The following is a 14,197-nucleotide window of genomic DNA, read 5'->3' on the forward strand; positions in this document are numbered from 1 at the left end:
AGATGGAAGATAAAAACTTTACCAAAGGGAATAGAAACGAATAAAACTAAAAGGCTTTAATGAAAGAATATTTAGAAGCTTATTGATTAACAACAGGATTTTCAACCATACTTTTCCTAAAAAAATTAAATAGAAGATATAGTTGTAACTTGGTGATGAAATTAACTTGAACTTGCGCCTTACATTTCAAATTAATTAAGTTAACAATGGACATATCGACAATTTTAAAAACTCCATATATATTTATAATACACACACATACACTCTCCCTCTCTCTCTCTCTCTCACACACACACACACGCACGCACACACACACACACACACACACACACACACACACACACACACACACACACACACACACACACACACACACACACACACACACACACACACACACACACAGAGAGAGAGAGAGAGAGAGAGAGATGTATAGATATAGGTTATTTATGTGATGCAGAAAATTAAGGATTTGAGAATTTCTATTGGAATTGGACTCTATGTTCTTTATTCTGATGCGATAAAGAGTAAACATTTCTTTCCTAACAGAAACAGAGGAATAACAAGGCTAATTTTTTTTTCGTTTCATTCAAATTTTTTCAAAAATATATCAAACATCATTAGGTCAAAAACCCAAATATAATACGAATAAAAAAATAACAAAACATTTTTAACATGTTCTAAATATTCTAATACAAAGTTTTGGCAAGCTGTTAACCTGTCTGCCGCTTATGCCAACTGCAAAATTTAAGGATTACTCTTACTTGTAAAATAATTTGAAAGCATGAAACAGTTTTTAAGAATCTTTTGGAATCTTTTGGAATTTAAACGATACTTGATCTTAATATGAAAAGACTCGTCCTTGGGAAATCAAGTAAAAGCGCAAAATTTCTTGACACTGAAAATACCCCCAAAATTATCAATTTCTTAATGTCCTTAACTAATTATCATCTTTGTCTAATTTGTTATATTTTGAACAAAAATAGCATGGATTCCGAATGATCAGAAAATTTCATTTCTTTACAAAATTGCATTAGCTTCCACATACCTTCTATTAAAGAAGCTTTTGTTTTCGGCAAATGGAATGTCAACGTAGGTATTCCTGATGTCAATCCAAAGTATATTTCAAGGTATTAATGTCGACGGAAGTCTATAAAATGGATTTTTCTTCCGTTTCTCCAAAGCGAGAGAAATTGTATCAAGAAAGTATCCCGAGAAATGACTGCAATGAAAGACTGTAATAATACATTTATTAAGAAATATATCCAATTTTCGCGTTTATATTACGAATAAACGGCTGAGTCCATTCTAACGCATTCATGCCTGAAGTTTTTTTCATTTGAGAAATGTCTGATGTTTTTTTAAGCTATTCTCCGCAGCTTTTTCAAAGTCGATTTTAGCACAACTCGATGCAATGACATGAAGCTGATATGGTGTGGAAGTTCGAAATGAGGGAAGATGGTTCGGGTGTTATTCTCATTACCAGATTGCAATTCAAATTGACGAAATCCGTCCCAAAATTGCCCTCGTATTGCTTCAAAACGAGTAATACAATTAAATCATACTAAATAAATTTCATTTGTTTCATTCAAAGAACCTTTTTTTTTTCGTTCGCTGAAATAAAAAGCTTTTTTAAAAATAATCTATTTGCAATAATATAATTCATATATTTTTGTTTTAAAGCAAAACCTGCACTTTGAGCAAGTTATGTATATTCTAAAACTTCAGATTTCATCATCATAACATTAGATTTCAAAATTCAAAACTATGTTTTTTTTTATGTTATAGAAATGATAGATTTTGTTCATTTATTCACTTTCTTGCTTTCCACATTACCTTAAAGATGTCTCTTTGGTTTATGTTGATGGCCGATCCTTGAAAATCCAAAGTGCGGCTCTGTTTATTCTTTTCATAACTTATAAAGAGATCAAATATAAGTCCAAACATGGCCTCAAATTTTTCGGACATTATTCTCAGCTTCGGGATCTGGAAGATCCAAAATTCGAAATAAGATTCCGCTAAAGATTCACCGCAGATTGAAGGAGGGGTGGATGCACGTTCATTCTGGTGGCAAGAATCAGACATCGTTCCATTGGTGCAGTGCAGAATATTAGAGAGGAAGGGTTGGCCACTCAGCTGACAGTAGTTTAAAATTATGAGTTCCGTCCAAAAGCAGTTTTCATTTCAAAAATAGAACTACAATACAAAGCAAAGGACCACGATGGCCTGGTGGTAAGGTCTCGGCTTTAGAACTGGAGGATGTATGTGCACCCGCTTTCATTGATGAACCATCGTGTAAGTAGGCATGATGCACTTTAAATATGCCAGGGCCAAACGCCCTCCCGCTCGTGTGGTGCGGAAGCTTGGAGAGGAGGTTTCCAGCTCAGGTGTCGCCCTCGTCCTCTGATTGTGATTCAAAATGACGAAGTTCGTCTCAAAATAGCCGTAGTGTTGCATTGAAACAGGACGTTAATGTAACTGAACTAACTAAACTCAATATAATCCAACTATCCCCAGGTTGTCAAATATCATAAATTCGATACCACAACGGTATGAATACGCGATTTGATATGGGATTGAGTGTTTTATTTAAAGAAAAATTGTCTAATAAATTATTTATAATCTGTCTGATGTTATATGTTGAAGAGGATCAATATTAAAAACATGCACTCAATGAATTCCGTCAAGTTTAAGGTGTAAAAAATGAATAAGCCGAAAACAAATGTACAAAAGAAATAATATTTAAAAATGACTTTTATTAGTGCACCAAAAATAAAACTGTTCCGTTTTAATTATTTTCTACCTTTTCTTTTTTTAAAATCTGTCAATCATCATTATAAAGAGCATAAGAACCTTCCCAATCAATTTTATAATATCTTCAGTTTTTTTTTTTTGAACGATTGGGTCTATTAAATTGAAGAGTGTTGAAATGTAAATTTGAAGGCAAGAGAATTCAGGGAAAGATTCAATAAAATATTCAGATGAGTGTCTCAGAAAACTTTTCCAAACATCTAATAAGCTTTTCTGATCTTTTTGATGTTTAACATGAAGGATTTTCTGCAACAAAATTCTCACCGTTTTCGAATTTGTCATGAAACTTTTTACATACTTTAATTCAACGAATAGATGTTTTGGCGAGTAGATTTTGAATAATTTTGAATTCTGTTTGATGTACTGCTTTTTCCCGCATCCTTATTTTTTTAATTTTTATTTCTCTTCTATTATTTATACAATTTTGTAAAAAAGTTATTAAGTTTGTTTTTCGTGAATTGTTACACTTAAATCTTTTTCTACATGCAAAATGAATGTAGAAATACATGTTTATCCTTGAAATATATGTGCATCTGTTTCAAACAGAAAAGAACTCTTAAAATAAAATTTCCTAGCGAAAGAAAAACGAAATTTGGTTATTCGAAATGTTTACATTTCCAATAATTGACTTCATTCTTCCAAGAAGTGAAATAAAATCTGAAAAGTTTCAAAACAAGATGCCGTAGAACAACTCAATTTAGATCGTGTGTTGATACTGATGCCAGAAATTACATTTAGTAGCTGTCGAGTAATAAAAGACAGCGAAAATGGATAAAGCTGAAAGGAGAAAAAAAATATTGAAAAATATCGTTTCTATTTGCTTACTTCTTTGCTGAATGCTTTTCATAACAGAATAACAACAGCTGAATTCTTAAAAAGCATACTCTTTTTTCTTTATTTCAAGAAATAATTCTCAGCTTTAAAGGCTGATCCGTTTCACTTAGAGTACCACGTTTGACATAAATATAAATATTTTTGGGTAGGTGAAAAGAAGTATCGTAAAGCAATTTTTTAAAATTTTAATTAATTAAAATTTTAACAATATTTTGGCTTTTTTTCTCGATAACATCAAAATAATGTAGTTGCTCAAAATTGATTTGACGCCTTTTTAAAATCTGAAAAAAATTTTCAACTTAAAGAAATCCAGTTGATTACGTATTTGTTTATGTGATTTTATTATTTATAATATTTTGTTTTTATTTAATTACTTTATTTGTATTTTTGTTTCTTTGTATATGTAATCATACAGTAAAGATTAATACTGAACATAGATGGCGCAGTATGCGCTAACCCATATGTATGTTTGGAATGTGGGGGAGGCGCACTTAAGCTTGTTTTTTCGTAAGGACTTGACCCTGAGAGTTGGTGTGTAACTGGTGCAAGTAGGCACCGCTCGCTCTTTTGTTAGCGGCAAAAAGAAGTATTCGTTCGCTCTTTGTTAGCGGCAAAAAGAAGTATTCGTTCGCTCTTTGTTAGCGGCAATTTCTACTTTAATTGTATATAGTATTATGTGTTACCTTATATGTGTGAAGTCATCGTCCATGTGTTGTTATATGTGTGTGTGTGCAAAATAAATAAGAAAAGAGACAAGAAAGCATCTTTCCTTGGCTTAAATACACACAACCAGCTCTATACATAAAATGTACTCCCACCCATCAAGAAGTCATTCTTGATGCACAGGTAAGATACACAGTTTAACTATAGGCCTTTTAAAAAGCCCTTTCAAAGTTTTTAATGTAACTACTCTTATGGCCCCATCCTTGCCAGGATGTATAGCTACAACCTTACCAAGAGGCCAATGTTGTTGGGGGAATATTGTCTTCTTTAATAATTGCAATATCACCGATTTTAATGTTTGGATAACAATTTTTCCATTTTCTCCTATTTTGTAATGAGCTCAAATAATCGATATGCCATCTTTTCCAAAAATTTAATTTCATTTTTTGGACAACATCCCAGCGCTTCCTCAATGAAAGTGTAGACACTTCCAGTGTCTCAGGTGGACTATTAATTACATCTCCAATTATAAAATGAGATGGTGTTAGAACATTTAAGTTATCTACATCATCATTATCTACACTAACTAGGGGTCTTGAGTTTAATATCGCCTCTATTTGAGTTAATAAAGTATAAAGTTCTTCAAAAGTTAAATTTGAATTTCCTAAAACTCGCTTTAAGTGAAATTTTACCGATTTTACACCAGCTTCCCAGAGTCCACCAAAATGCGGACTCAAAGGAGGGATAGTATGCCATTCAATTTCCTGTTTTGTTTTGACATATTACTTCAAAATCTACAACATACAACACAATTTAATACACATTTTTTAACTATTCTTTTAACATTTAATTTCTAAAATGTTTGGCGTAAAATACCCATTAACAAATTACCACATGCATGCAAATTTAAAATATGAAAATATTGTACAATCAGAATACTTAATTTATGCTGGTTAGGTAATATGATAGGATGTTTTGCATTATATTGCAAAGATGCATTTTGAAAACGCCCTCCCACTCTGAGCAACCCGTCCTTATCAATGAATGGACAAAGTGCTGATAGTGGGCTTTTCTTTGGCATTGGTTGGTTTGACCTTATACAATTGATTTCAGCATCAAAAAATACAATTTGAACATATTTTACAATAATATTACGAGCAAAAATTCTTTCCTTTGAAGTTATAGGTTCAATTATACCTGTAGAATTATTAATTTTACCAGTTTTACAATTATTTATAAATCTAATACAAAAACATAATACATTAATTAACTTAGTATATGACGAGCATTTTTCAATTAATGAATCTATTAAGTCATTTTTCAAAATTGCAGCAAATACACATGCAGTTTTTTTCTTTTCCTTAAGGACAGAGTCATTGGTTTTGAATACTGGTTGCTTTGGCCAGTCAACCTCTGATGATGATAGGAAAGTAGGGCCCTCCCACCATAGACGACAGTCTGGCAGATCCTTACGAGACAAACCTCTGGTTCCTATATCTCCTTGATTTTCCTTTGACGGCACATACCTCCATCTATTTTGAGGGATGAGGTCCAAGATCTCTGACGTCCTGTTGGCAACAAAGGGCTTCCAATTTCGAGGAGGTGAAGACAACCAGGAAAGAACAACTTGAGAATCTGTCCAAGCATATATATTAATATCATAATCATGAAAAGTATTAATTAGAACAGATAATAATCGGGCTAACAGGAGAGCTCCATTTAACTCCAGCCGTGGAATGGATACAGGCTTTAGCGGAGCTACCTTGCTTTTAGCTGCTAAAATAGTGACTTTAGTAACACCATTATCAGTTCTTTGAACCGCATAAATTACACAGGCATATGCTGATTCCGATGCATCCGAAAATCCATGAAGAGTAATTTCCTTTTCTGTAGTTAGAAGCCATCTCGGAATAAAAATGTGACATATTTGCTGAAATTCCTTTTTGAATTTACGCCACTTAATTGCAAAATGTTCCGGTAAGGCACTGTCCCAATCAAGTTTCAGCAACCATAACTGCTGATAAAAGATTTTTATTAATATTGTGCAAGGTGAAAGAAAACCCAAAGGATCAAATAGCCTTGCTGATTGTGACAGAAAAGATCTTTTGGTGATTTCATTCTCAAAATTAAAGTCAATTTTAAAAACAAAGCAATCAGTAGAAGAGTTCCAAATAAGTCCCAGAGTTTTAGAACAGTTTTCGGGATGAATTTCCACATTAGATTCATTAGCACTCAGGCATTCAGCTAAATTATTTAAGACATGTGGAGAATTAGAACGCCACTTTCTTAAGTGAAATCCTCGGACATCTAGAATTTCCGACAATTTTTGAATTAACGCGATTGCTTCTTCATTAGATTTTGCTCCAGCCATCAAGTCATCCATATAAAAGGAAATTTGAATTATTTTAGATATTTCAGGATTTATAATTTGAGAATCCAAGCCTATTTGATGTAAACATCTAGTAGCTAAAAATGGAGCGGATGAAGTTCCATAAGTTACAGTAGAAAGTTTGTATTCCTTAATAGTGGAATCAGGTGAATTTCTCCACACTATTTTTTGCAAATTTTGATCTTCTGAATCAATTAAAATTTGTCTATACATTTGCTTTATATCGGAAGTGAAAGCAATTTTATTTAGTCTGAATCTGACAAGAATAGTAAATATATCTGGTTGCAATAATTTTCCTACCCCCAAAACTGAATTCAACGAATTAAAGTTAGGCGGTTTGCAGGATCCATCAAACACAACTCGAAATTTGGTTGTAATGCTGTCTTTCTTTTGCACAGCATGATGAGGAAGAAAGCAATCCGGTTTAGAAGAATCAAAATCTTTATTAGGTGACATATGCCCCAATTCTTCATATTCTCTCATAAAACTCTTGTATTCCATTTCAAATTCTGAGTCAAACTTAAATTTCTTTTCCATAGCTAGAAGCCTAGAAATAGCCATTCCCTTTGTATCTCCTAACTGATTAATGTCCTTATAAACAGGTAATCTTACAACAAATCGACCCTGATCATTTATTCTGTAAGTCGATTTAAAATGATTTTCACAAAATTCTTCTTCATCTGACATAAGAAACTTTTTATCCGGCAACTCTTCCATTTGCAAAATTTTTGCAAAACAGAATCAATGTTACAATCACTTTCAACGGAAATCAGATGCGATTGTGTGTATGATGATGAAATAGAATCTCTTCGAATCTGACCTGCGACAACCCATCCAAATATTGTGCTTTGCGCAATTGGTTGTCCTTCAGACCCACTAATTTTTCCATTACGAAGGATTGAGAAAAAGCAATCAGAGCCTAAAATTATATCACATACTGATGGCCTTGAAAAATCTTCATCTGACAGAGTGATGCCCTTCAAATAATCTAATTCTTTAATGTTAATATTCTCAACTGGGATTTGAGAAGTAACCTTATTTAAAATAAAAGCATTAACTGTCACACATTCTTCACTAAATCTTGACCCAATTTTTAAATTAACTGAGCCACGTGTGGTTCCTGCTTGAACCCCACTTATCCCACTTAGAGACACTCTAGCATTCTTTCTTTTTAGTCCTAAAATATTTATTACATTTTCACTGACAAAACTGGACTCCGAACCACTATCTAGTAAAGCTCTGAATAAGAAAGAATCACCCCCACTATTATACAGTAAAACCTTTGCCGTGGGGAGGAAGGTTATAAATTTGGAGTTGTTTAGACATGTGCTAGAACTAACAGGCCTTTGAGGTTCCACTGATTTATTGCGTTGCGTTTCTCCCCCTGGGCGGATGTCGTCTTCGGAGGGGTGTTTTGGGGTTTGATCGTTAGGTTCGGGTTCGGATTCTGAAACACGTGCACTATTTACTACCCTTTTAACATCTTCATGCAAGAGTGAATTATGGTTTCCTTTACATATGGTACACTTTAAATGGCAATTAGTGCAATCCTTAATTTTATGACAATTCAAACATAAAAAGCAAAGATAGTTTCGCTTTACAAAATTCTTCCGAGCATTCAAATCCATATTTCTAAATTTAATACACTTAAACAATTTATGCATTCCCGAACATTTCAAACAATTTTTATCACTTTTATTTCTTTGAATATTTTCACATGCAACAAAATTAGACTTAGTAGGAATTTTAGTATCAGATTCATTATAAACCATTAATTCAAGAGATGAACATCTGGTATTTAAAAATTCCAAGAATTCTTCCCACGTAGGAAATTCTATTTCTGAAGTTTTCACGGACCAAAGTCTTCTTGTTTCAGGATCTAATTTTTGCAATAACAAATGAATTAGCCATGGATCTCTGCTAGCTGCCTCTTCTCCTAAAGATTTTAACCCTCTCAAAACCTCATCACTCGTGTCAACTATATTTCGCAAATTCGTTGAATTGGCTTGAGAGATGCCTCTTTGTTCCAAAAATGTTTTGATTAATGCATTAATAATTTTCTTCTTCTTATCATACCTGTCCATTAATTTTCCCCATGCTTCTTCATAGGAATCATTGGACAACGGTATGTGCTTAATTAAAAAAGCGGGTTCATCAGACAACAAACCCTTTAAATACTGAAATTTTTGGCTATTGCTTAGTGAAAGCTGCGAATGAACTGTGGATACAAATAAATCCTTAAAGTTCATCCAATCTTCAAATTTACCAGAAAACATTGGAATAGTAAGTTTTGGTAAACGAAAATTCGAAATAGATTCAACTGAAGGATTTTGTGTTACAACAGAAGTAAATTGTGATGTATTAAAAACATCAATTTTATTTTGAAACTTTAATTTCAAGGAAAAATATCTATTTTCGAATTCCTCTATTTCAGAATTCTCAATAGTTAATTCTGAATCTAATTTTTCGAATTCTTTCAAAAGTTCTTCTAACCTCTGCAAACGAATCACTACCTCATTTCTTGATTCCAATTCATCTGCAGAATGTTCTAATCTAGTTAAGGAGGCCTTAACCTTGCCTCTTGCGACTTTAATTTGCGTTATGTGTTCCTTATATCTTTTCGGATCGTCCATGTTGAAAAGAAATTATATAACAAATCGTTTGCGAAACGGAACCGAAACTAAATAAAATTATGTTCGCTCGCAATTCGGGAACTTCTTATTAACTCTTCAGATGTTCTTCTCTTTAAAAACATCAAACTAATAATCAATAATAATAAGAAACAAATGAAAGAAACTTATCTGTTTCTCATGCTGACATCTCGCCGGTGCCTCCAATTTTATGTATAGAGCTGGTTGTGTGTATTTAAGCCAAGGAAAGATGCTTTCTTGTCTCTTTTCTTATTTATTTTGCACACACACACATATAACAACACATGGACGATGACTTCACACATATAAGGTAACACATAATACTATATACAATTAAAGTAGAAATTGCCGCTAACAAAGAGCGAACGAATACTTCTTTTTGCCGCTAACAAAGAGCGAACGAATACTTCTTTTTGCCGCTAACAAAAGAGCGAGCGGTGCCTACTTGCACCAGTTACACACCAACTCTCAGGGTCAAGTCCTTACGAAAAAACAAGCTTAAGTGCGCCTCCCCCACATTCCAAACATACATATGGGTTAGCGCATACTGCGCCATCTATGTTCAGTATTAATCTTTACTGTATGAATACATATACAAAGAAACAAAAATACAAATAAAGTAATTAAATAAAAACAAAATATTATAAATAATAAAATCACATAAACAGTATTTTTTCTCAGAATTTTAGCATTTCTTTAAAAATATCTTTTTGCATCATTTACAAAATCCTTTTTATTGCCCTAATGAAATTCAAACTATTTCATTGTTCCATCAAACATGTAATCGCTTTATTTTCTATCAGAGGAATAAGAAAATGAAGTTAACTATACTGAGAAAGATAATGTGCAATTGATTAGTTACTCTTCCAATGACTGTATGGTGTCATGGGTCTGTACTCTTCTCAGAGCCTTCGTAACGGTTCCTTTTTAATAAACATGCATAATGCTGGAAAAATTGAAAAGTTTCAACGTCTTTTAAAATTTGATGTTTCGAAATACTTAATTGAAGAAATCAAGTAATGCATAAGAAATTGAATTGAAATGAAGCACAACCAATATTCCCTGCAAACTAGCTGGTCGTCAGAATCGTCAAGATTTCTAATCACCAATGATTATAAGTTTGAACCCTGAATCGTCTAGCTTTCTCAATCTTCATCTGTCATCCTCAATTTTAACACAAGGATTTGGATTTGTGGGTTTTAATGGCGCAAGAGCCAATTCTGACCATACTGCGCCAGAATTTTAACACATGCGGGGATTGACATTAAGGAAAGCTTGATTGAGCTCATCTTTCTCTTTATGAAAGATGGCAAATAACCAAAGTTATGAAATTTCAGTGATGTCCCAATGCTACAACACTACGCTTAAATCGAATGGTAACAATGCTTAGCATAATTTGATGATGGTGATGTCGTGTCCGCGTTACCACGGAAAGAGGGTGCAGTAGCTTCTGAGGGTAAAGACCCCTGAGCACCCGAGGGCAGAAGTCTGACTTTTAGCTCAAACGAAGATGACACGCACATTCGCTTGCACAACCCCTTTTTACAGGGGGGGGGGGTGGCATTCACTCACCTCACAGATAGAACACAGCTCGAACCGGGATTCGAACCCGGGACGCCCAGATCACGGGGAAGATGCGCTACCCTTATGCCAGGACGCCGGCCTTAGTAAAATTCAAATGAGCTTATTGTATTTCATGTTTAATATTATTTTGTGAGAGAAAAATGCTTTTATTCGTGCTAAATTTTAATTTTCAATTTAAAAAAATCCTAGTATCCCCATTTTAAAAATTTGCGCAATGTTTAAATTTTTTTATTTTTTTATTTTATCAAGTTTTTTATATTAGTATCTATTCATTTTTTAGAAACTTCGTGATTGCCAAGATTCAATATTAGCATATTCTTCAGTTCGAACTAAAAAAAAAGTCTTACATATGCATTAATCAATTACATTCATCAATCAATTTTTTCTTCATTTAATTTAACAGTAATTTAATCTTTATTTTTAATATCATTGAATACCTGTTCTTAACGTTAACGTCTAATTTTTTGTGTTTTTATTCAACATTCATTAAAATTACCCGCCAGAAATGAATGAGATCTTTTTTGCAGAACTTCCTAATAAGAATGGTATTGTCTTTACGTTTACATTTGAAGTGAATCTGAAAACGATTAAAAAATTCCATCAATCTATCGTTCGATAAAACATATTTTGCCATAAATTTATACATGCGTAGTAAAATATACAACAGACAATTTTCTTTTTTTAACACATAATTCAAGTTATGGGATTATGAAAGTCTACTGAGCAAATCGATTACGGCATTTGACGTCATGACTGAAAGCAAAATGAAACTTTTTCAGAACTCGCATTGAATATTATCTATATTTCAATTGAAATTCGGATTTAACAAACTTCTTTCAAGAAAAAATAAATTAAATAAAAATGTGAAACATTTTTCTCACACTTTTTTTATGGGAATTCTGAATATATGAATTTAGATAAGACATCTAAAATGAAACATAAAAATGAAAAGCACTATTTAAACTTCTTTTAAGGAGCTGAGATAAAACGATGCATAAATGAAATTTTATCAAATTATAGATATTTTGAATATAATAATAGAAATTCCTTCAGAAGTAATAATTTCAAAGTTTCTTTATTATGTTCAAAGTTATGATAGAGCTGACATGTTACTACTTAAAATTAAAGATAAGAATTAAGTTTTAAAATTGACACATTTATCATTAAAGTTAGAAATTCAGGCTTTTATTTCCTTTCTCAATATTTATTTCACATATCATCCTATCTCAGTATTTCGAATAGATAAATTAAAATGTCATCAAAAGCATTCTACTAAAGGAAATGCAAAGTCGCTGGGACAACGAGGAGAAAAATCGATTTATTTTTTTAATTTTTACAAAAATCAAAAATTTGAGTTGCGTAACCATTAGATATCTATCTCAAATAGCAAAGAACCATGGATTGTGTTCCAAATACCAGAGAAAGTTCTATTTTTGTAATCGTGTATTCTAAATGGTGAAGACATAACATTCAACATTATGTCCTTTCACCAATCACAATAGGGATGATGACAAACCAACCTTCTTTCTATCCTCTCTAACGATCCTCTAACATGTGAAGTTAAAAGTATGTAGGATTTTATTTTTCTCCACTGAAATAATATTTTTCTAACTTCTTCATCAAAAGTCTTTCTGCTTTTCAAGCTACTGCTAGCGAGATCTGCAACTTGCATGAGCCACTCAACGATCTGTCCATGGTTTGGAGAGCCATTGTCTGAGTCGTTCAGTTTTTTTTTCCAGATACAAATTCTGCCTTGATCTGAGTCACTTTTAATTTTTAATAAGCATGAATTCAATTTGTTTTTTAATTATCTTTGTATTATTTTATTATTATTCCTTTATTTCTTCATTTTTTTCTATTATGTTTTCTATTAATATTATAATTCTTATTCTTTTCATTCTTTCATGTTTACTTCTTCATTTTTCTTTTTTTTTCCTCCTCTCCCCCTTTCTTAACTTTTCTTTCTTAATTTTTTAAAAACAATTCTTTAATTTTTTGTCTTTTATTCGTCTTTTTGTTGTACCCAGTACATGTTGGATTGTGCTTTTGTTTTCTTATTTTGCAAAGTTTTTTTTCTAAGCAAAATTTTAATTTTTGTTTAAAGTAAATAGTAATAAGCTCTTTATGGGTGTAATGCCGTTGTTGCCACACACCTTATATTCATCAATCTTATTTCATATCTTGATTACTAATTAAATATTTTTTTCTTATTATATATATTATTCTTATTTATATAGAAAGGGCGCTTATTTGGAAAAATGCTTTAATCCTCACTTAATGTGCTGATCGCCTCTGAGTTTCAAATTTGACAATATGAATTGAATTGAATGGAATTGCTGATTGAATGCTGTTTCGTTAGCGATTTCATAAATAAAATTAGTTCGAATTTTAATCTATTACGCTCTTAAATAAAGATGGAGCAACTTCCTCTTCTTCTTCATCACCTTGAAACAATTTGCCTTCTTTCATTTCATAAACTGGAAATAATTCTGAATATAGGAAATTTACCCTTTTAATAATAACGGAGAAATAATGACCGACGTAGAATATTTAGGAATTTTCGAAAGGCAATAATGGACATGTAGCCGCAGCCTTGCTTCGCATATTAGAAATAATTAATCATTAAAATGGTTAGAAAAGAATAGAGATTGTCTTGAAGTGAGGTCTAAATGTAAACGGTTTAGACAGTGCTTTTATCTGTATTTACTTATTAAGTGCTTTATTTCTTTATTTATTACTGCATACTTTGATTTGTCTTGTTAACTTTTGAGTATCCTTAATTGCATTTCTATCCCAAACCCTAACTCCTGAACAAAAAATTCTTCATAATGCTGTGGAATAAAATTAACTTGAAAATCAAATGACTCGAATAAACTTAATAATCTTTGCGGAATTTATTTTCAATTTTACATTTTATTCCAGTTCTTATAACGATACTATTGTCTGATGGGTGCTGCAGAATATATATATTTATCATTTATGCAATATTATAGATTATTCAATAGAAATTTCTCTTCTTCATCTCTTCTGCTTCTTCATGAAATTCAAATTTAGAATTTACTTTCAGAAGGCTTTAAATGATGCGAAAAATAATATTTTATTTTTCTTAAACTAATAAATGTATTCCTGAAAAAATTATGAAGTCTAAATTTCATGCAGCTTCTTGGTCCTTAGGTATTATATTCAGCAAAATATTCTTGATATTCCTGCTTTGAAATAAATCTATCTTCTGCAATTAAATCGGATCGAGTAATGAATTATAATA

The sequence above is a fragment of the Argiope bruennichi genome, chromosome 6, assembly GCF_947563725.1.
Source record: "Argiope bruennichi chromosome 6, qqArgBrue1.1, whole genome shotgun sequence".
NCBI classification, from domain to species: domain Eukaryota; kingdom Metazoa; phylum Arthropoda; class Arachnida; order Araneae; family Araneidae; genus Argiope; species Argiope bruennichi.